The sequence below is a fragment of the Dermochelys coriacea genome, chromosome 1 (genome assembly GCF_009764565.3).
Source record: "Dermochelys coriacea isolate rDerCor1 chromosome 1, rDerCor1.pri.v4, whole genome shotgun sequence".
Lineage (NCBI taxonomy): Eukaryota > Metazoa > Chordata > Testudines > Dermochelyidae > Dermochelys > Dermochelys coriacea.
In genome coordinates this window covers 343690644-343715101 of record NC_050068.2, presented here as the reverse complement: position 1 = coordinate 343715101, position 24458 = coordinate 343690644, and the positions used below count along the sequence as shown (strand labels likewise).

Sequence of the window (24458 nt, the reverse complement as noted above, 5' to 3'; positions counted from 1 at the left end):
TGTATTAGCATGAGTGTTGTAAGCAAGACACGAGAAATAATTCTTGTTACTCCGTGCTGATTAAGCCTCAACTGGAGTATTGTGTCTAGTTCTGGGCATCACATTTCAGGAAAGATATAGACAAATTGGGGAAAGTATAGAGGAGAGCAACAAAAATGATTAAAGGTCTAGAAAACGTGATTTATGAGGGAAGATTGAAAAAATTGGGTTTGTTTAATCTGGAGAAGAGAAGACTGAGAAGGGACATTATAACAATTTTCAAGAACATAAAAGGTTTTTACAAGGAAGATGAAAAATTGTTTTCCTTAACCGCTGAGGTTAGGACAAGACGCAATGGGCTTAAATTTCAGAAAGGGAGATGTAGGTTGGACATTATGAAAAACTTCCTAACTGTCAGGATAGTTAAGCACTGGAACAAATTACCTAGGGAGGCTGTGGAATCTCCATCATCGGAGATTTTAAAAAAGAGATTAGACAAACACTTGTCAGGAATGGTCTAGTTATTACTTAGTCCTGCCTTGAGTGCAGGGGACTGGACTAGATGATCTATTGAGGTCCCTTCCAGTCCTACATTTCTGAGCCTTTCTGGCTCTATACCACCTGAGATTTCCCCTAGGCTGGAGGAATCCTGCACCAGACAATTAAGATCCTAGGGTAGTATAAAGCAACTGTAGAAGGGGCCAGGATATGGCCCTCTTGCTTTTGTATGAGATCATGTCCTGAACAGTTGCAGTCATTAAAAACCTGATTTAATTTTCTGCAAGAGTAGGAAGTTTATCAATCACTGACATCCTGGCCAGCCTTGAATATGTGCAATCTCATTTTGCCTACCTATGTCCGCCAGAGTTGCAATGGGCTATGAAACCTTTCTTTACTTACTGTGCTTTGACCAACGGTTGTCTCATTCCACCCCAGAAATGACTGCATTTTAGTGGCGGGCAAAAGGATTCTTATGTCTGTCTGGCTTAGGTTTTTCTAAGGTGTCTGTAACCAAGGTACATGAACATGAGTATGTATCTTAATTTCTGTATTAGTCTGGTGTCTTTTTTGAGCTTTTATTTCAAGAGGTGAAGACGACTTCCCATTCTGATTTTTTGCCAATTCTTTTGAGGAGTGAATGTGAACGCGCAGTCTGAATGCTTGCCAAAGCCTATGCGTTCACACTGGGAAGGCGCCAATAATCATTCCCTAAACTTAAGTTTGATGCACGTCCTGCTTGAAAATCCCCCTTGGGTTGAGTGACAAGTGTCAGTGAAACTCCATTGTCCCCTGTAAGAGGGAGTGTGAGCTGCTGGTTACTGGTGTACCAAAGCAGAACAAATACTCAGGGCATGGCTATACTTGCAGATGTAGAGCGCTTTGAGTTAAACCTGCTTTCGGAGAGCGCAGTAGGGAAAGCGCTGCAGTCTGTCCACACTGACAGCTGCAAGTGCACTGGTGCAGCCACATTTGCGGCACTTGCAGCGGCATTGGGAGTGGTGCATTATGGGCAGCTATCCCACAGAGCACCTCTTCCCATTTTGGCGCTTGGCTTGTGGGAAGGGCGCGGGAGGGCGGGGCATTCTGGGTCCTGTCCCAAAACCCCATGATGCATTAGTTCACATCCCAGCAATCCCTATGCTTCCATCCACATTTGGCGCCATCTTTCAATGTTCTTTGTACTGCGCGCTGTGTCTTCCTTTTCGGTATGCGGGAATGGAGCCCGAATTGCTGAGGAGTATGCTGACAAGTCTTGCCAGCACATCATGTTTGGCAGTCAAGTTATTCCTTATGATCCAAAGTGACAGTGAGGGCTCCAAAGATGATATCGACTCAAGTAACGTATATGACACGAGTTTGCTTGTGGCATTCATGGACATGCTCACCACCATGGAATGCCACTTTGGGGCTCGGGAAACGGGCACTGAGTGGTGGGATCACATCGTCATGCAAGTCTGGGATGATGAGCAGTGGCTGCAGAACTTTCAGTTGAGAAAAGCCACTTTCATGGGATTGTGTGAGGAGCTCGCCCTCACCCTGCAGTGCAAGGACATGTGATTGAGAGCTGCCCTGATGGTGGAGAAGCAGGTGTTTATTGCACTCTGGAAGCTGGCAACTCCAGACAGCTACCAATCAGTTGCTAACCAGTTTGGAGTGGGGAAGTCGACTGTTGGAATTGTGTTGATGCAAGTTTGCAGAGTGATTAATCGCATCCTGCTCAGAAGAACCGTGACTCCGGGTAAAGTGCATGACATTGTGGATGGCTTTCCACAAATTGGTTTCCTAACTGTGGAGGGGTGATAGATGTGCCATCCATTCCAATTCTGGCACCAGCCTACCTAGCCTTTTAGTACGTTAATCGGAAGGGGTATTTCTCTATGGTTCTCCAGGCGCTTGTGGATCACCGTGGGCATTTCATTGACATTAACTCAGGCTGCCCCAGAAAGGTGAATGACACATGCGTCTTTCAGAATACTGGCCTGTTCAGGAAGCTGCAAGCAGGGACTTTTTTCCCAGACCAGAAGATCATCGTATGGGAAGTCAAAATGCCTATTGTGATCCTTGGAGACCCTGCTTACCCTTTAATGCCATGGCTCATGAAACCCTACCCAGGGAGCCTTAACAGCAGCAGGGAGCGGTTCAACAACAGGCTGAGCTGGTGAAGACTGACTGTGGAGTGTGCTTTTGACTGTTTAAAAGGCCGCTGGTGCTCTCTGTATGGGAAGCTGGACCTGGCCGATGACAGCATCCCCACGGTTATAAGCACGTGCTGTACCCTCCATTTGTGAAGGGAAGGGTGAATGATTCAGTCAGGCATGGAACTCAGCGGTTTCACATCTGGAGGCTGAATTTGAAGAGCCAGAGAGCAGGGCTATTAGAGGGGCATAGCGCGGGGCTGCAAGGATTAGGGATGCCTTGAGGGAGCAATTTGAGGCTGAAAGCTACCAACAATGTCTAGTGCCCTGCACGGGAGTGAAGTGCAGTGGTTCCAATGTTAGTAGGAATTTGTGTTTGCTGACTTGCAGTGCCTGTTTCTTTCCTGGGCTAAGGTATCTTTTACTTTATGCAATAATAAAGAATGTTTTCAAAGCCAAAAAACGCATTTATTGAAAAGAAAATTCATTTATTGAAAAGAAACACAACTGCTTGAGAAACAGAAAGGGCAAGGGGGTGAGGAATGGTACAACCACAGATTTGCGTATGTCCTGTTATCATGCTCAGCCTTCCTGTCTGGAGTGCTGCACTTCTGGCTGGCTAAAATGCATGGTGATGGGGGTTGAGTGCAGTGGGTAAGGGTCGTAGTTTTCAGGGCTGGGTGGTGAAACTACAGATGTTGGAGGCAGCTGGTGGCAGTAAGAACCCGGATGTTGGGGAAAGTGGGTTGGAGGTGACATGGGGGCACAAGGGAAAGAGTTTTGGGACAAGGGCTGCGGGGGGGGGGTCGGGCACGGCAGTGCTTAGCCTGCATGGCTACGAGCGCCTGAATCGAGTCCACTTGACCCTCCATTCTGCTTATCAGCCGATCCATGCTTTGCTGCCAGAGCACCACGCTTTTGTGCCGGCACTCCTCATTCTGCTGGCGGATCCTCTTTGCACTGTCCTGCCACTTCTGCACTTTTCGATTTTCATTACTTGAATGCTGCATTACTTCATGCAACATGTTTCCTTGGGTCTACGTGGCCTCTTTCTGATTCTTTGGAGTCTTTCGGCCGGTGATAAGATGGACGGCTGAGATCTCAAGGTTGCATCTGGAAAGGCAAAATGCAACACTTAACAGAGGCAGCATTGTTCACACCAGACAAAGCAATGATTCCCCCGTACTTAAGGGCAAGCACAGTCTACACAATAGCATAATTTGTCCATCCCAAAGCAAGCGCACATAACCCACAGGAGCCCCAAAATGGTGAGTAAGCACAGGGTCAAGTGTGACTGATTGTTTCATGCCGTACTGTCCTCTGGATTTCTGTGCCTTGGGGAGAGACAACAGCTGCAGTGGGCCCCTATACTGAACACTGTCCCCACATTTTCCACAGGCAGTTCGTCCTGGAAGATATCTCGCTGCTGAGGGTGACCTGGGAAGCAAGGGAGGGTCTTCTGCTGCAATGCAGATTCCACCCTGGCTCATATGCAGCTTGCCTGTGTGCAGCAATGGTCTCCCCCGCCCCTCACGACACAATGGCGCAGACATGTTAGCCTTACTGGGACAAAGAACACAGTGGCTCTCCTGAGAAACCTGCGCAAGTGCATTGCCCAAGTTCTGGATGAGACCTGTGAAGAGATCACTGAGGCCGATTATCATGATGTGAGAGAGCACATCAATGCTCTAGTCCGCATCTAGGCATGCATGCAGCCCTACCCCTCTTCGCCCCAAGAGCCTGCATTGAACAACTTTTTTCCCAAAATAAAAGCTGCTTACCAGGAACCTCCTCTGGTGTTGTCCTTCCCCAAGCACCAGCCACCGCGCCGGGCTACCTTCCTCCTGGCTTGAGAACAGCTCCTGGCCGCCTGCATCTAGGGATGCCGGGGTATCTTCCTCTGCCTCAGCCCCCTCGCTCCCGCTTTGCTGCTCCTCCTCTTTGTCCCACCTTGTTGCACTGGGCTCTGAAGTGTCCATGGTGGTACTCGGACTGGAGGTGGGGTCGGCCCCAAGTATCGCGTCCAGCTCTTTGTAGAAATGGCAGGTCACGGGGGCAGCACAGGAGCGGCAGTTTGCCTCGCGGGCTTTGCGGTAGGCATTCCGCAGCTCCTTCACTTTAACCCTGCCCTACAGTGCATCCCGGTCATGGCCCCTTTTCATCATGTCCCTTGATATCTGTCCGAAGGTATAATTCCTACAACTGGAGCGCAGCTGGGACTGGACAGCTTCCTCCCGCAAACCCTGATGAGGTCCAGCACCTTGCCATTGCTCCATATTGGGGATCACCTGGTGCATGGAGGCATGGTCACCTGGAAAGGTTAACTGAGAGCACTGCACGCCTGGCTGAGCAAACAGGAAGGAGATTTTCAAAATTCCCAGAGAATTTAAAGAGTGGGTCCGATTGTTGGTCACCTGAGGGCAGGGCAGTAGAGTTCAAAGTGATGACCAGAGTGGCTAGCACAAGCATTGTGGGACACTTCTGGAGGCCGATCAGAGCGCACTAACAGACCAGGGCATCCACACTGGCACCGCAGTGCTCTAGCAGGGGCGCAGCAAACGTTATTCCACTCGCCGAGGTGGAGTACCAGGAGCAGACCAGCCACGGAGTCAGAGCACTCTACGGGGAGTGAGCTAGTGCACCCGGGTCTCCTTTATTGCACTGTAACTTGCAAGTGTAGCCAAGCCCTCAGTAAGCATGAACTCCAGAAGGAACCTACCACTCAGGCCTCAAAGCAAAGTTAGACCTGATCTATACTAGGAAAGTAGGTTGATATAACTACGTAGCTCAGGGGGGTGAAAAATCCACACCCCTGAGCGACACAGTTAAACTAATCTAACCCCTGGTGTAGAAAGTGCTAGGTGGATGGGAAAATTTTCCCATTGACCTAGCAACTGCCTCTTGGGGAAGTGAAGTATCTGTCATGACGGGAGAATCCCTCCCCTCAGCATGGGCAGTGTCTTCACTGATTCACTGCAGCAGTGTAGCTGTGCCGCTGCAGTGTTTTAAGTGTAGACAAGCCCTTAAACCAGTTTGGTTTTGATTCCAAAACTTTCCACGGGTCCAGTTGATTATCTTGCCATGAGTGAGCTCCTGTAACTGAGACTAAACAAACAACTGCCTCCTTGAATTCCTAGGATTAGTATTTGTAAGAATTGACAATAAGCTGTATTAATTTCCATGCTTTTGATTATGGACTATATTAATTTGATGACTTGACAAATTGGTGATTCAATTCAGTATCACTGCTAAGCAATTGATTTATTGAGTCAATTCCAATTTGTGAGCTTGAGTTGATAATTGTGTTTTCTTAATTAGTTTTGTAAAATTTCATAGTAGTTAGGCATGGTGATAAATTTGTTTGATTGTATGTTTGCTGGCTTATTATCTTTTAATAATTTCCATACAAAGTATACAGAGCAGATTCTACTTTCAAATATGCAAGTTGGGTCAGAAGCCTTGAAAACAGAGGTAACTTAGCCAAAGTATCTCAGAGCCACTTGGCTTCTTCACTGAATTAAACCTTTGGTTTCTTATGCACGGTGGATAGAGTCAGCAACTGAGCTTTGCATCCCTTCCTGCTCTTGTCAGCAAAAGCAAAGAGAAGAGCTTGGCTTATGCGTGAGGGACTGGTGAAGGGGTTTGGGGAGGAGGGACTAATGGACTGGATAAGGAGTGGAAAATGGGAGAGAACTGCTGGTTTTGGGACGTTTAGGTAGTGTAATATACTTTGTGCAAGCTCCATTCCAGCTACAACACAATGCCATCCAAAATCGCCTGGCCAGAGCCATCCCACCACCCGTGAATTCCACCATCCCCAGAACAAACAGCCAATTGCGACCGGACACCGCCATCACCAATGAGGACCGGAAGAAGATCATCATAGTGGATGTCACTGTGCCCTTTGAGAACAGGATCCCGGCCTTCCAAGATGCCTGAGCTCGAAAGGTGGCGAAATACGCCCCTCTAGCCAAAACCTTGAGAGCTAAGGGTTACCAGATTCAGACACACATACTGGTCGTCAGAACCTTGAGTGCATGGGACCCCAGTAACGAGTGAGTGTTGAGAGAAAGCGGACTCGGTCAACGCTACACTCAGCTGATGCGGCAACTCATGGTGTCAGACGCCATCAGATGGTCGAGGGACATCTACCTAGAACACATCACTGGACATGGGCAATACCAGAAGGGATGAGTTGGAATGCCAATGAGAAACGCAGTGGGGAAAGTAACTGAAATACTTTCCTCATGGATTGTATTTTCCAAATAGATAATCTACCCTAAATGCTCAATTACTGAGGGACTATTTACACTCATTCCTATATTTGCTTTCCACAACCAACTCTCTGTATAACTTTTCATGAGTGATGTACCCAAGTATTCGGATTCTAATATCTAAACTGCATTTATTCACCTAAATTTGGGTTATTGCTGATTATGCACTATATGTATCTAACGACTTTAAAAATAAAACCTTGTATTTGTGGATAATCTAAGCATTATACCCAGATGTACAGACACTCTTTTCTTAACCTGAGTATTATATAATTTTTTAACATTAGGGTTAATAAAATTTTTATACTTTGTGCAACATGCGTGCATAATTTATGCAAAGTTCATGATTAATTTATGCAGCATTTGTGCATAATTTATGCAGATGTGTCCCAGACTTTTTGCTGCCGCGGTGTAGATGGGCCTTCTCCCTTTGTGCTGCCACAGCAGAGGCAATCAGCTTCAGAGCTCTTGCAAACCATCCCTAGGTTTGACTGTCTGGAGGCTGGTGGCAGGGTACCTTCAGGGAAAGACCCTCAACTCTTGAATTCACTTCCCCTTCTGGTCTGATGGTCCCCTCTGTTTCTTGGGGCCTGATTCTGCTCCACGCTGGTTCCCTACCTGCATACTTCTACTTGTGCTAGTGGCCTTACTCCTAACTTAAAGCTGTGACGGGCAGGGAACTATCAGGTTCTTCAGCTTGTACCTGATGGGAGTCATTGGCTCGTGAACATAACATTTACTTGGTTAGGTGGGTGATTGATTTTCATAGGTGCAGAACATCTGCAGCTCCTTTAGACTTCCCAGGCAGTTGCAGCTGCTCAGCACCTTTGAAAGTCAGGTCCCCAGAGCCATGAATTATGTGTTTTGTTGGTAATGTTCCACACTTGTACAGTGCTTAAGTCCAGAAGGGACCAATAGATCTTCCAGTTTGACCTCCTGTATATCACAGGCTATTAAATGTCATTCAATAACCCCTATATTGACACCAACTTAGAATCATAGAATCATAGAAGATAAGGGTTGGAAGAGACCTCAGGAGGTCATCTAGTCCAATCCCCTGCTCAAAACAGGACCAATCCCCAACTAAATCATCCCAGCCAGGGTTTTGTCAAGCTGGGCCTTAAAAACCTCTAAGGATGCAGATTCCACCACTTCCCTAGGTAACCCATTCCAGTGCTTCACCACCCTCCTAGTGAAATAGTGTTTCCAACCTAGACCTCCCCCACTGCAACTTGAGACCACTGCTCCTTGTTCTGTCATCTGCCACTACTGAGAACAGCTGAGCTCCATCCTCTTTGGAACCCCCTTCAGGTAGTTGAAGGCTGCTATCAAATCCCCTCTCACTCTTCTCTTCTGCAAACTAAACAAGCCCAGTTCCTTCAGCCTCTCCTCGTAAGTCATGTGCCCCAGCCCCCTGATAATTTTTGTTGTCCTCTGCTGGACTCTCTCTAATTTGTCCACATCTCTTCTGTCGTGGGGTGGGGAGGGGGAAACTGGACTTGGGATACACTAAAGCATTTCAGGTCTCAGGAGACTAACCTGTGATGTGCCACTAGCAGCGAGCAGGAGGACTCGAGGTGCCACCAATGCCTGAGGCCCCTGCAGTGGCAGGGAATTGATTAGGTGGGACATGCCCAGATGATCCCTGCAGGCAACCCACACCCCATGCTGTGGAGAAGGAGGAAAACCACAAGGTCCCTGCCAATCGGACCTGGAGAAAATTCCTTCCCGGCAGCAGATCTGGTGATCAGTTATGCCCTGAGCATGTGAGCAAGGCTCATCAGCCAAGCGTCTAAGGCAGGGGTCGGCAATCTTTCAGAAATGGTGTGCCGAGTCTTCATTTATTCACTTTAATTTAAGGTTTTGCATGCTAGTAATATATTTTAACGTTTTTAGAAGGTCTCTTTCTAGAAGTCTATACTATATAACTAAACTATTGTTGTATGTAAAGTAAATAAGGTTTTTTAAAATGTTTAAGAAACTTCATTTAAAATTAAATTAAAATGAAGAGCCACCCTCGGACCGGTGGCCAGGACTCGGGCAGTGTGAGTGCCACTGAAAATCAGCTTGTGTGCTGCCTTCGGCACGCATGCCATAGGTTGCCTACCCCTGGTCTTAGGGCAGGTCTACACTTGTGGTGGGATGTAGAGAACAGACACTGCACGCCCAGCTAGCACGGGTAGAGCTAGCCATGTAGCTAGTGCAGAACAGCTTAGGCGAGTAGAGGTCAGACATGCAGAACCTTAGGGCACATCCCCTACATGGCTCTCGACATGCCCACGCTGTGCTGTGCCTCCCTGTTTTTAGCAGTGTCGTGTCACGCTGCCTTCTTCTGCCAGAGCCTTTCCCCGTCAGTGTGAAAGACTCTGGGAGTGGGGAAAGGCTCCTGCAGCTCTCCATTGCCAGAGCCTTTCCCTGCTGCCTCACTCATGCCAGAGCCTTTCACTGCCGCATGCAGCTATTTGTACCCTACATGTCACTGCAAGGGTAGGCCAGGCCTAAGAAAGAGGTTTCACTGTACCACCTCAGAGCACTGGCTCACCCCATCTGGTATCCCATCTTCAGCTCTGGCCCATCTCTGACGTTTCAGAGAAAAGCTAAATAACCCCCACCGTACATTAGGCTAGTTGTGTATCGTCAGGAAAAATGTCCTTCCTGACCCTTGCAGGTGACCAGCTGAAGCCCTGAAATGTGTGATTTGATTACAGTCATTGTCGTAGTACAGAGCTGAAAGTTGAACATGTTGAGGGCAATGCAGGCAATCCTGTTCTCCCCTGTGGCCCAGGAAGGGAGGGAATGAACAAGGGGATTTATAGATTCCAAGGCCAAAAAGGACCACCACCAGCTCTCCCTCCATCACTCATGTTAACCATGCTTATTACCACAGTGCCTATGGTCAAACCAGTATCAGAGCTCCATTAAGGTAGGCACGGCACAAACAGGGAGAAGCAGACGGTCCCTGCTTCAGTGAATTTACAATCTCGCTTATTGTATGAATGGGCCCATTCACATTGCAATGGGTGTGTTTATAAATCATAGGGAAAGAGATCAATACAATAAAATGGGCCAACTCCTCAGTTACCTCTATTCGGCATTGGTGAGGCCTCATCTGGAGTACTGTGTCCAGTTTTGGGACCCACACTACAAGAAGGATGTGGAAAAATTGGAAAGAGTCCAGCGGAGGGCAACAAAAATGTTTAGGGGGCTGGAACACATGATTTATGAGGGGAGGCTGTGGGAACTGGGATTATTTAGTCTGCAGAAGAGAAGAGTGAGGGGGGATTTGATAGCTGCTTTCAACTACCTGAAGGGAGGTTCCAAAGAGGATGGATCTAGAGTGTTCTCAGTGGTACCAGATGACAGAACAAGGAGTAATGTTCTCAAGTTGCAGTGGGGGAGGTCTAGGTTGTATATTAGGAAAAACTTTTTCACTAGGAGGGTGGTGAAGCACTGGAATGGGTTACCTAGGGAGGTGGTGGAATCTCCTTCCTTAGAGGTTTTTAAGGCCCAGCTTGACAACGCCCTGGCTGGGATGATTTAGTTGGGGATTGGTCCTGCTTTGAGCAGGGGACTGGACTAGATGACCTCCCGAGGTCCCTTCCAACCCTGATATTCTATGATTCTATGATACTTCCGCACAGCTCTGCCAGTCACACCAGCTATGCCTCTGGGTCAGTGCTCGTAAGCCACTTGGAGGAAAGTGGCTATTAGCTACGCAAAGTTACACAATTATGAAAATATCAAATGGATCATCAATACCTGTTAACATAGTGTGTAAAGAGTTAAGTAAAAGGGGCAAGAACACTGCCCCCGGTTTGACAAGGTATGGGGAGACTACAGTTTTAGTCAGACACCATCCGATGGTCCAGGGACATCTATATCGAACACATCACCGGCCACCAACAGTACCTGGAGGTGTGAGCCGGTATGACATCGTGCATCAACTACAAGAAAGGGACCGAGATACTTTTTCCATTGGACCATATGAACTGGAACTATAAACTCACTGAACATTAAATCTCACCAAATGAGGGTAAATCCATCCTCATCATTGTAGCCACTCATTATACTCCACATCTGAACATCGCCGTTATATGAACAACATACCCCCATATCTCAATGTCTGTACTTTGACCCATTAACCTTTTACCCCCAATCGGGGATATTGCAGATTATGTATTCCTTATGCCACCTGTTCCTAAACCAAACTTCACACTCCTTGATAATCTGTACCTTATTCCCTGCTAACCAGAAACTTCTATGCTTAAACTCTGTACCGTTTCCTTTTTATTTTAACATCATCTTAATAAAATTATTAAATCCTCTAGAAGCCAGGCGGTCAGACACTGGACTGTCAGTCATCCAGCTGCAGTCTTGTCCCCTCCTCCAGCTCCAGCTGTGTTAGCTCTGGGGAGAGGTGAGAAAAGGACTATGTGACCTAAGGCAGGTTTTGCTTCTACTTATTCCCCTGCAGCCAGGGAGCTGAGTAAATATCAGCCTCTGTGACTGAGAGCACATAAGGAGCCTTGTTAACACTTCTCCTCTATTTCAGATCACCTGCCCCACCCCCTCTTCTTCCTCCTGCAGAGGTGAGCCTGACCCATTCCAGATTTGTAGAGCACTTTCCCTTTGTCTCTCTCTCTCTGCATTACTCATAATGACAGGTTTCAGAGTAGCAGCATCCGATGAAGTGAGCTGTAGCTCACGAAAGCTTATGCTCTAATAAATTTGTTAGTCTCTAAGGTGCCAAAAGTACTCCTTTTCTTTTTGCATTACTCATATATCTGATCTGCTTCATTGCTCCCCAGCCTGCCCTGGTAAGGCTGGAAGAGCAGCAGCTTTTGCTATTCTCCAGGCTGGATTTTGGATCCCAAATTCCTACAAATCTGTAATGTTCAACCCCACATAAACCTGGAAGCTGATAAAGATCCTAAAACCCAGCAACTACAAAGGAGAATCACTTGATAAGGCTACAGCCCTGTGAGTGAGATAAATGCAGGGAGTTACTTGGCCATCCAAATCCTAGGTTTTTCTCTTTGTCATTACATACACACACATAGTGCATTAGGCACACCCCCCCCCCCCAGCATTAAACACTAGCATTAGCTGTGGCTCTGGGGTCCTTATCTCTTTAGATCAGGGGTATTTCAGAAAGAGGATGTGCTACACTCTGAGGTCTTCCCTACACACAAAAGTTGTACTGCTTTAACTACAGAGGGCACGTCTACACTTAAAACCCAGCATTGGCTTAGCTGTACTGCTGCAATGAAGATGCCCTACACTGACGGGAGAGAGCTCGTCCATCGGCGCTTAACCCATCTCCCCGAGAGGCAGTAGCTATGTCAGCAGGAGAAGCTCTTTCGGCTGACATGGTGCTGTCTACACGCGGGGTTAAAGTCAGTAGACTATGGCCCTCAAAGGGGTGGATTTTTCACAACCCGGAGTGGAGTAGTTAAACTAGCTGTAGGTCTCTAGTGTAGACTAGGCCTGAGATGTTAATGTTCTTGGAGCAGGGACTGTCTTTTTTGTTGTGTGTTTGTATAGCACCTGGCACAACAGGGTCCTGGTCCATGAAGAAGGTGCCTAGGTGCTACAATAATACAATAATAAAAATAATCTACCTGTACAGTTAAAGTGGTAAAACTCCTGGTCTGGGTGTAGTTATACCGTATAATGCTGCCTTATCCCAGTATAGCTTATTCCCAAATGGGAAGGGGAATAAATGATACTGGGAAAGACACCTTTACACTGGGATAACTGCATCCACACAAGGGGTTGTGTTAGTACAGCTACTTGCTTAAAAAAATAAACCCTAATTGTAGAATCATAGAAGATATGGGGTGGAAGAGACCTCAGGAGGTCATCTAGTCCAATCCCCTGCTCAAAGCAGGATCAACACCAACTAAATCATCCCAGACAGGGCTTTGTCAAGCCAGGCCTTAAAAACCTCTAAGGATGGAGATTCCTCCACCTCCCTAAGGAAACCATTCCAGTACCTCACTCACCTCCTAGTGAAATAGTGTTTCCTAATATCCAAGCTAGACCTCCCCCCACTGCAACTGGAGACCATGGCTCCTTGTTCTGTCATCTGCCACCACTGAGAATAGTCTAGCTCCATCCTCTTTGGAACCCCCCTTCAGGTAATTGAAGGCTGCTATCAAATCCCCCCTCATTTTTCTTTTCTGCAAACTAAATAAGCTCAGTTCCCTCAGCCTTTCCTTGTAAGTCATGTGCCCCAGCCCCCTAATCATTTTTGTTGCCCTCCACTGGACTCTCTCCAATTTGTCCACTTCCTTTCTTTAGTGGGGGGCCCAAAACTGGACACAATACTCCAGATGTGGCCTCACCAGTGCTGAATAGAGGGGAATAATCACTTCCCTCGATCCGCTGGCAAAGCTCCTACTAATGCAGCCCAATATGCCGTTAGTCTTCTTGGTAACAAGGCTACACTGCTGACTCCTATCCAGCTTCTCGTCCACTGTAATTCCCTAATGGTTATACAGGTACAACATCTGTGCCAGGCCTAAACACTGATCAGCCCATCTAACTGTAATCACTAAAGAGAGGAATTAAATGTTGTTGCTGGCTAATGATACAGCCATGGAACCAAAGGACATATCCTGGGCTAATAGACCCTATAAACGCTATTAGACCTTACTCAAAAAGGAGTTGAGTTATGGCTGCAGTGGATGAGATACAGGGGTGTGAAACAGCACCTGGGAGAAAAGCTCTCCTTAATTGGGTACACACACAGATCCTTTGGGATAAGAACTACTACACTTTGATCCCTCCAGTGATTAGAAGAACATCCTTGTACTGAGGAAACTGAATTAAAATGTTGACAGTGGTGATTAGATAAGCAAACTTGGTGAGAAGTCTGAGCTTCTGTCTAAACTGGTAATGATGGCCCTTGACATATTGAATAACAAAGAGTTACCAGAGGGCCAAGGGCGGTCATAAACCATGCACTGGGGAAGATGCTTTGCAGGGTCATACAAGACTGAGGAGAGGAGGTTTCTCAGTGAACTTGTGGCTGCTTTATTGGCTTACAGAACCAGTATCTTAGTTAGATGGAACTTGAATTTAGATTGAACTTTTAGAGAGAATCTCCCTGAGAAAGTTACACTGGTATAACTCGAGGTGTGAATTTAAACCCATAACTCAGATGTGAATTTAGACCAGTAAGTCAGACCAGCTCAAAGGGCCACCTGAGCACTCTTTGTGGTTTGAGTGGCTTATTTCTGTTTAGTTTCAGTCAGTTTCGAACTGTTTAAAATTAACCCAAAATAAACTACTGAAATCAGTGTCAACAGAGAGGTTTGCACCTGTTTAAAAAGGTTTAAAGCTACTGATTCAAGCTACAGTGGTGCAACTTTCTCTTATAGATCAGCCCTTAGTGTTGAGGGGGACAAGGGCTGTTTGCTCATCCCTAGCAACAAGACTGGCTCTACCTCCATGGATCGAGGGTGAAGAGGTAATGGGGATGGGGACTAACAGGATCACAGATCATGATGTCAGATGGGTCCTCAGACCTTTGGGGTACCAGGCCTCAGTGACCTGCCATTGTTTGATTGTATGAGGGGAGTATTTATAGATCAACTTCACTGAATGCATCTGATGAAGTGAGCTGTAGCTCACGAAAGCCTATGCTCAAATAAATTTGTTAGTCTCTAAGGTGCCACAAGTCCTCCTTTTCTTTTTGCAAATACAGACTAGCACGGCTGCTACTCTGATATAATGTTTATAACATAACAACAACTTGGGAACTTGCTGAGAACAACTTGCTGAGAACTTGAGAACTTGCAAGTTGTTGCATGAAGAGAGCAGTCTACTTCCAAGCATCTAAGATCACTTTGCAGACATCAGAAAGAGACACCATCTATTTGAAGTCAGGTCAATGAAGGTAAATGAAGCTCCTTTTATAGCCGCTCAGCTTGAGCCCCATAAACCTGAGTCAGCTGATCTGGGCCAGCCATGGCCATGCCATGGGTCTTTTACTGCAGTGTAGACATATCCTTACTGACCCAAATCTAGATCCTTATGATGTAAGCATGTTATGCAGCCACTGACCAACAGAGACAGGCTGCCACACAATTCAGTGCTTCTAACCAGCCTCCAATCTTGCGCTGCGTCCATCACCGGGTAGATAATACAGGACAATGTAGAACACTTCTGCCTTTCTTCCCGAACCATCAGAACTGTGAGGCACCCTACTGAGCACGGGGTTGTTATTCTCCCGATGCAGCAGGATCCCATGATAAGCTACGGCATGTTCTGCCAGATACTCGGGTGACTGACTGCTCAGTCGTAAAACCTCATTGCCACACAGATAGTTGCAAATTCCCATCAATCGGAACCTACCTCTGGCACAGTCTCACGGGAACTGCTGGCTCTCAGCAGTGCTATAAGAACCAGACACACCAATGGTGCTATAGACATATTAATAGACTGGAGAATAATTTAGCTCCTTTCCCCTCTATAGCTAGGAGACAGCATTGAACACTTCCAGCAAATGTCCTGAAGGAGTGAAATGATAGAGTGAGATACAGAAAATGATGGAGGGGGCAGTACATATGTCCTCTATATAGAAAACTAGGACATGGTTATTCACTGATCGGTTATTATTTATATTACTGTAGTGCCTAGGAGCACTAGTCAGGGACCAGGACCCCACTGTGCTACAAACACAGAATACAAAAGACAGTCCCTATCCCAAAGAGTTAAGTACAATCTAAGTATAGAAAAAGAGACAACAGATGGATACAGGCAGACAGGGAAGTACAAGGAGTCAGTCTGATAGGTGGTGATCTCACTACACCAGTAGCCTAACCTTTGTCAGGGTCTTTATAGGACTCATGGCAAAGGAGAATTTTGAGGAGGGCTCTGAAGGTGGATAGTGAGGTAGCTTTGCAGATGTTTATGGGGAATGTCCCACAAGTGAGTGGGGCAGCATGGGAGAAAGCATGAAAGTGCTTGTTTGAAAGTGTCACAAGGGGGTGAAGGAGGCCGGCATCGTGAGCCAATCCGAGGTGAGTGTCGACAGCTCTATAGGGAACGAGAGATGATAGGGTAGGGTGGGGACTGACTGTGAAGGGCCTTGACAGTGAAGACAAGCAGTCGATGTTCTGTGGCCTATGGTTTGTTGGGCTGAGGCACTATCTTAGGCTGGAATTACAAAGTATTATGTCCTGCCGCTACCCTAGGGACAAGAGTTGAGTTTAGATTGGGTTTAGCTAGGCCCGATATAACTCAACCGCTCTTCCTAGACAAGACAAATCCAGAGGGGTCAAGGATTAAATGGGCCATGGAGAATGTACTCCCCCTCACCCGCTTGGTGGCCCCCCCCTTAAGAGCTCATATAAAGAGCTGCACAGAGGAAGCCATTTGCAGGGCACAAGAAGTTTTATTGGTCCTGCCCAGCCTGGGAATGTATTCTTGAGCCCCATCTACTGGCACCTCTATTAACTAACTATTGACATATATCAAGTATCAGGGTGTAGCCGTGTTAGTCTGTATCCACAAAAACAACCAGGAGTCTGGTGGCATCTTAAAGACTAATAGATTTATTTGGGCATAAGCTTTCGTGGGTAAAGCCCCACTTCTTCAGATGCATGGAGTGAAAATTACAGATGCAGGCATTATATAATGACATGTGAAGGGAAGGGAGTTACCTCACAAGTGGAGAACAAGTGTTGACAGCGCCCTGTCAACTCCCTTCCCTTCATGCGTCATTATATAATGCCTGCATCTGTAACTGTCACTCCATGCATCTGAAGAAGTGGGGTTTTACCCAAGAAAGCTTATGCCAAAATAAATCTGTTAGTCTTTAAGGTGCCACCAGACTCCTTATTGACATATATGTGGCCCTACAGTTCTCTCAGCACCTCCAGGGCTAGGAAGCATTGTCAGGAAAACGTGTAGGATAACTTGTACTGACTGACCGCTGCATCTCTTGTCCCTGAACTCCGGAGAAAGGACCAGAGTCTCTGGGACCTTTTGCCTTACAAAATGCACAGAAAATGAAAGGCGAGGAAAATGTAATTATCAGAAGAATGAAATACTGTTGTCTGGCAATGAATAAAAGTTGGACAAAAGAACATTGCTAGCCACCACACTTCCATTCTTCCTAATCTACTTTTGGCTACAGGCTAGCCCCTTCAGTCAGCACAATGTTATTTCACACAATTTAGTGAAGGTCAAAGTGAAATTGAGCCAGATGATACATATCCAGAGGAGCAGTAATTTGTTTTTGAGTTTATTGGCTAATCTGTTATCTGATCTAAAATGTTTCATGTGCTGAAAAGTAAAAGTAAAGTTTGAAAAAGAACAGTAAGGACGTGAGAGGTGTGGTGCAAATGGATTAGCTAGCTCTGGGTCAAATTCTACTTTCAGTTACAATACTGTAAATATGGATTAGCTCTACCGAAGTCAATGGAGTTAACCTGGATTTTCACCCACATAAGGGAGAGCAGAAGTTGGCCCTATATGTTCAAGTTAAACAGAACACATGTAGGTCTAAATTGGTCCTACTCAATAGTTCATAAACCTACCCATGGAAGCTCTACTCTGAGAAAGGAAGAAACAAGTAATCCTTAATTGCGTTTTATATAATTTTACCAATGAAAGGACATTTCTAATGGGCGCGTCCATCCTCTTATTTAGAAGGTGAGGGATTTTTCTGGGTTAATTTCTGCCTGGGGATTTTTCTGGGTTAATTTCTGCCCCTGGACACTCAGAGAGCAGTGGTGGCCAGAAATGCTTGTGTTAATTTCTAGTTGTCCAACAGGTTTCACCTGCTCCATGCTGTGGCCTAGCTGTGGTGATCTGGCCCTAGGCTATTGCCATTCACTCTACCTGAGGATGATCCTGAAGGCCAGGCAGATACACCCGCTGGTTCAGACTATTGGGGCCCATGTTCTAGGTAGGGCAGGTGGGTGAGAACATCACACCAGTGCCTTGCTGTTTTCAATGGCTTCCAGTCCAATGCTAGGACAGATTTTTAAGGTCCCTAACTTTACTGTCCTGGGTGTATTCTGATAGTTTAGAGCTCATCACCAGTATTAGTGAAAATATTTGTGAATCCTGGAAGTATCATTCAATTATCCTCTTGTTTAAAAAGTCCAGTTACCTACTCAAGCACAGACTAGCACATACCAGCAAAAGGGATTCATGGATAGTCAAAGGGAAAACGGATAATTTGCAAAGATCAACAAGCTGGAATATGTTCATATTCATTTAATGCTTATGGTTAGCGAATATGTCAATAGGAATCAGGATCAGTTTGGGAACAAAAAAGCATGTGGCTAAGGCCTTGATTCTGCAAACATGAATTTGCTTCGCTTTAAACACCTTCCTCATGGCTTATGGTCAGGGTGAAACGGAGAGGCCCACGCACAGATTGCACATCTGCAAACTTTCTCACAGTGTTCGTGCTGGAGGCCGTGAGCAGCCAAAGCGCTGGAGCAGCTCACAGGCCAGACCCCTGTCCTCTCAGGGCCTTGATATACATGTACACCATCAGATCTCATGGGTCCTGCAGACCTGAACAGGTTGCAGCTCACTGCGGAGGAGTTTCTAAAGCAAATACTGAAGGGAAATATCTGGGGTCCGGTATGATCCAAACACTGGTATCTATTGCCTGGAGTTGTGTGGTGGTAGGCAAGCCCAGTTCAGCATTGCTTACAAGGAGAGCAGCAGAAATATAAGCAAATGAAAAGTTCTTTTTACCAACCGGCTCATAACATTTTATCTTATTATAACCCCCCCAAGATTGATGGTGACTGACCACATCTGGATCCATTTATCCAACCCTTCCCTCCCCATTGCTCTTTGGGACGTTGGCTAAATCAGGACTCCGTTCTGAACCACCATGGGGTATGGTTCTGCAAATAAACTAATGAGGTTTTTTGGAGGCAAAACTAAAACCCAACCTCTGGGCTTACCCTGCTAAAGAGTAATCACTTTGCTTGCTGACCTAGAAACAGGAATGTGAGCAGTAAACCCATCTCCCAAACAAACACCTCCCCTGTACTGCTAGCATTGCTAAGCCCATGAAAAAACCTCTGCCAGCCAGTGGGATAATGTAATTACAGACATGTCAAACTACTTGAAAAGAGCCTATACGTAAACAAACCTGAGCACCTGATCGTCATGGCCCAAGGCTCCTCAGCACAATTTGATGCCTGGAATGAGTAGATTCATCACCTGGGTTGTATTCCAATTTTGCAATCTGGATTTTTTGGTTGGTAGATGTGTGATAACATCTGTACCCTCCCACCTCCAGTGCTGCTACGGTGCCCTGACATTGGTGGGTATGTGCTCTGCATGGCTACCCATGCTAGCTTGATGAGAGCTAGTGCAAGTAAGTGTACAAGAGCAGGGATAACACACCTCTAGCTCATAGTGTGGATGTAGCCAATGTTGCAATGCAGAGGTGGTGCTAGCCCACTGGGGGCCCTAACCAGGAGTATTCTCCCCCCCCCACACAACACAATAAAAAGCAAATAGGGGGCCCCCTTGAGCTGCTTGGGGCCCTAAGCATTTGCTAGTCTGCTTATGCCTAGTGCCGACTCTGTTGCAATGTGTAGAAAATCACTGGGATTCACAAACCGGGGGTAAGTTCCCAAGCTCCCTATAGAATGAACAGGGAGAGAAAGGCTCCGAAGAATGGAATTCACAAAAACCAGCCCCTTGAGCAGGGAGTCACCTAAACTAGCCAATGGGAGATGCTGATTGAGAGGGTTGTCTCCTAAGCCCCTCCCCTCTGGGGGAATTCAGCACCTGAGTCAAGGTTGCAGAAAACGGTCTATCTCTGCCTGTGAACTACAGCCTGGAGTCCGTCTCCTGGAATCAAGCATCTAAGCTGGTTATTGCAAGCCCCATCACTGTCCATCTTATAGCCCCATTGTTAGCTCACTTACCTAGGATATAGGCTACCTAGGTTCTATTTGCCCCTCTGCTTGATATAGAGAGAAAGTATTTGAACAGGTGTTTCCCACCCTGCTCAGGAGTGCCCCCAATCACTGGACTATGTGATAGGCTGCTGTGGGAGAGCCCCACACCCTAATAACCCATAGCTTAATGATTAGGGCACTCCCCTGAAAGGCAGCAGTTCCCTGGTCAAATCCTTTCTCCCCATCAAGCAGAGGGGGGAATTGAACCTGGGGCTCTGATGTCCCAAGTGAATGTGCTAGCCACTGCGTGGGAAGTTAGAAGGTGGGCAGCACCTTCTCTGGCCAGATGGGACCTGAGCCGGTGGGCCAGCTCAGAGCTCGCCTACCAGACTGGGCTCCGCAGGTGAGACAGGCCGCGAAATGCCTAGCTTCCTTTGCTTAGTGGAGCCAGCTGAGTTTTAGCAAATGCAAATGAGTTTTAGTAAATGCATCCGATGAAGTGAGCTGTAGCTCACGAAAGCTTATGCTCTAATAAATTTGTTAGTCTCTAAGGTGCCACAAGTACTCCTTTTCTTTTTGCGAATACAGATTAACACGGCTGCTACTCTGAAAGCTGAGTTTTAGGAGTCTGGATGCCTCGAGGGAGGCAGGCAGAAATGTAGCCAGGGAAGGAACTTTTACTGCAAAAATGTAAAAAAAAAGCAGGGTCTTTTTGAATGCCAGTGGCACCTAAATGTTGTACTTGTGCACTTAAAGTGGCAGTTAGTTGCCTAAGTCCCTTTGTGAATCTGGTCCTTAACCTCTCTTTGGTTCAGTCTGCCCACTGATAACACCCCTGACCTCACTAGGTGGTACTGGGGTTTAATTCGTTAATGTCTGTAAAATGCTTTGAGATCCTTGGAGGCTAGAGACTTAGAAAAACTATCACATCCTCTTCATTGCTAGGTGCTAATTAAGACTGATCTTTAAAGTTCTACTTCGTTTCCTGAGAAACTGCCTCCTCCCCCATACCCTGCATGGCAGTTGACCATCAGCTGATGCTGAGGTCCCAGGAATAGAATGTATGGGCACAGCTGATGGGCTCTTTCCAACAGATTTCTCAGCATTGGAGCTGCTTCCCGTCAGTCCAAAAAAGCTGGAGTTTGTTAAACTTCCTGGCACAATATTCAGCTTGACTATTTGCACTGGCCCTCTAAGGACACTGCCAGTTTGAGATCGGGTTTGTTTTTAGAAGGTGAGTTAAAAGTAGAGATGGCTGGGGGAGGGGGGGAAAGGGGGGAAAGAAGAGGAAAAAAGAATTTTTCACTGAAATTAGACATTTTTCTACCAATCCTAGTTCAAGGCAGCTTTAGGCGCCACACCCCTGAATCCCTCTGCCCATAGTTACAGGTTTCAGAGTAGCAGCCATGTTAGTCTTATTCACAAAAAAGAAAAGGAGTACTTGTGGCACCTTAGAGACTAACAAATTTATGCATCCGATGAACTGAGCTGTAGCTCACGAAAGCTTATGCTCAAATAAATTTGTTAGTCTCTAAGGTGCCACAAGTACTCCTTTTCTTTTCTGCCCATAGTTGTGGTTTTATAGCCCCATTTTCCTGTTTTCTTTTTAGATGTTTTCCTGTGCTGCATTCCCGCATGGCAGACCCACAGAAATACCAGGAAAGACTGAGGATGGTGAAATTGACTGTGCCCTTTGGATGAAATTCACTCTGTGCAGAGGGCCAGCTAGAGGCGTAAGTGCTACTTGTATCCTGGATGCCCTAAGGCTCCAGTCCTGAAAGACTTAAGCGCATACTGAATTTTACAGCCTGTAAATTGTACCATCGAAGTAATGGGAGAGTGAATTTAATGCAAAGTGCGGTCAAATGCACAAAGTAAACAAACTGATAAAACAGAGAACTCCCCCCGCCTCTAATTTCTTGTTAGAATAATTTTAGGTGTCATTTGTAACAGAGGAAGATAAAAACATTTCAGACAGAAGTGTGAGGTTTACTTGGGCCATAATCCTTTTAATATTTGTAAAGCACTTTGAGATCCTTGGATGTAAAGCAGAATATAAATGCAAAAATACAATTGTTATTATTTTTAAACCATGCTTTCCACTCACCTGAAGTAGCAAAATGCCATCAGCCTGACAGAAGAAAGCTACCCACCACATGCAATAAAGGAATTTAGTCCGAATAAAGGTGAGCTGTTAATTACAGTGTCTCCTTTGTACTGCCTCTGTCAGCATTTCCATTACAAGGGGTTCATATTTGAGGGTTTAAAACAGCTGTAACGAAGGCTGTTAATTTTTCAGTCCAAGAGCTGAAGTCAAGAGTTTAACTAGAGCTAGTTAAAATAGAGAGAAGCCCAGGCAACACCTGATTCTTGGCAAAACCCTGAGTTGGTCTGGGAATATGGACATATCGGGGAATGATGGAATGTTGGATCCTTTTATTCTCATCTTTCTTGGATTAATATATTTATTCATCATTTTTTTATAGGCCACGATGTTGTCTTTCTGGCCACACATTAAACGAAAAACAAATTAATATAACAACAAAAGACTCCACACCTGACAAACCAGAGTATAAACATACCCTAGCTGAAGGCCCCAACTGAACAGAGATTTGGAGCAGGGGCTCAAGTTCATCTGTCTTCAGCAAAGCACTTAAGTATGAGCTCAAGTCCCATTTAAGGCCCTGATTCAGTGAAATCCTTAACTACATGCCTGACTTTAAGCAGGTGAAATCAATTAAAGGCACACACTTAAGGACCTCACTGAATCAGAGCCAGCGTCAATGGGACTTAAGCATGTGCTTAAGTCACTTGCTGAAGAGGGATTCTGATTTGGGGACCCTGCCCACTGACAGGTATAACAGGGCAGAATGTGCCCCACTGTTGTTAATAACAACAGGGATTCCTTCCCCAGTGACGGATCACTAACCTTACCAGTGAGACACTTCTACCCACACAGTTTATAAGGCCTGGAGGCTATAAACACTGAGTACATTTTAAAGGCTTTAGTTATGTCCTGGAACAATACACAGCCTCCACTTTGCATTAACATGTGGTTCTCTGTTGCAAGTCAATGCTGTAAAGGATACACCATGTGCCAATGAGGGCTTTGGGTGCTCATGGGATCTCAGGATCAGGACCAAAACTCAGACCTCCGGTGATGGAAAGATGGGAATGGGTGGGAGGTGGTGGAGGACTGCAGGTCCTCTCTCATTAAAATAATTGACATAACACACAGGCAGAAGATAAATAGAGAGGAAAGGAGGAAAAGGAGTTCCCTTTTAAAATAGGTCCTGTCTGAGCCCTACGTCACAAGACTGAGTGGTTAGCTCACTTCTTGAATCACCACACTCCTAAGGACGGAAATGTTCAGTCCTCTCTGAGACTGAAGATTTTAAATAATTGACATTTATGTAGTGCCCTTCATCCGAAGTGCTCTATGAAATGTGCATATGGGAATCACTTCAAGGCCTCTTCCCTCCACTGAAATGCAGCCACTTCTAGGGTGGAACGTAACAGCTGCTGAACAGAGCCGAACAACACTGTACAACACTTTATGTCAGGAGGGTAGAAAAATACACGTTTTAAATGCAGGCAAATTTTAATGACCAAATTGGATTTAGCCAGGACATATATGAAAAGTGCCGAGGAATTTTAAATGACCACAAGTTATTTGATGTTAATGCTTCTTAAAGGTAGGACGTTCTACAGCACAATGCCGCTAATATCATCTTGGGCATTGGTTCAATATACCGAGGGAAGAGTGCCCTCTGCTGAATCCCCAGTGCTAGTCCTACTGCACCAATTACTCTTCTAAGCAGTCTCCCCATCCAAGTCTCAGAAAGACCCATTGTGGCTTGTTTGTGAAATCTTACAGTTTAAGCCCACATGGCTCCAGGCACAGAGATAAGATCATCTGAGCATTTAGAGAAATAAAACATGAAAGGACGCTGCGTTTACCTGAACTTTGCACTGTATGAAACCCCTTGCAAAGAGAGGTTTCAGAGTAGCAGCCGTGTTAGTCTGTATTCGCAAAAAGAAAAGGAGTACTTGTGGCACCTTAGAGACTAACAAATTTATTTGAGCATAAGCTTTCGTGAATTCGCTTCATCGGATGCAAAGAGAGGATACTATCTAAAAGCTTTCAGAAGCTCCAAAGAGACAGTGTCTAACCTCAGGGATTGGTCCACCACTGATAGTTTGTTCTAATCAGAGGAGAGTTTGCAACTTGATATCCATTCAGTAATGTGTGTGCGTGTGGGTGTGTGTATGGAGTTTCTGTGGAACTAGCCAATGTTGGAATATCCACCTTGCTCATCATGTGGTTTCAGTTACGCTCAGCCTCCAGACTGAGTTAATGCCCATTACTCTCAAGACAACAAACTCAGGCCATAGCTTCAAAGCACAATGTCAAGTTTTTCTTAACTTTTGCAGTCACATATGGTTTGCTCATAATGTAAAATAGATAATTTGGGAGCATGAAGTAGAAACCTCTTTCCAACAGTCTAAAGGACAAAGGTAATGTTAAAATCACCTAAAGTCTCCAAATTCTTTCACTGAGAGCTCTCTATCATACATCTAGACAAGACATTGACTAGGAAGGTGATTACTAATGAGCTTAGATCTCTGGTTAAATATTTGATAACTTTATGTTACCTTGTCCTTCCTGTGTCCAC

General features: G+C 45.9%; 1 long non-coding RNA gene across 1 annotated transcript; it reads left to right on the top strand.

Annotated features, from left to right (window-relative positions):
* Positions 1-1397: 1397 nt before the first annotated feature.
* LOC122456925 lies at positions 1398-22866 on the top strand. Its single transcript, XR_006276101.1, has 3 exons — positions 1398-1717; positions 2982-2987; positions 22853-22866. It is a non-coding gene; the product is annotated as an uncharacterized LOC122456925 (long non-coding RNA).
* Positions 22867-24458: the final 1592 nt, after the last annotated feature.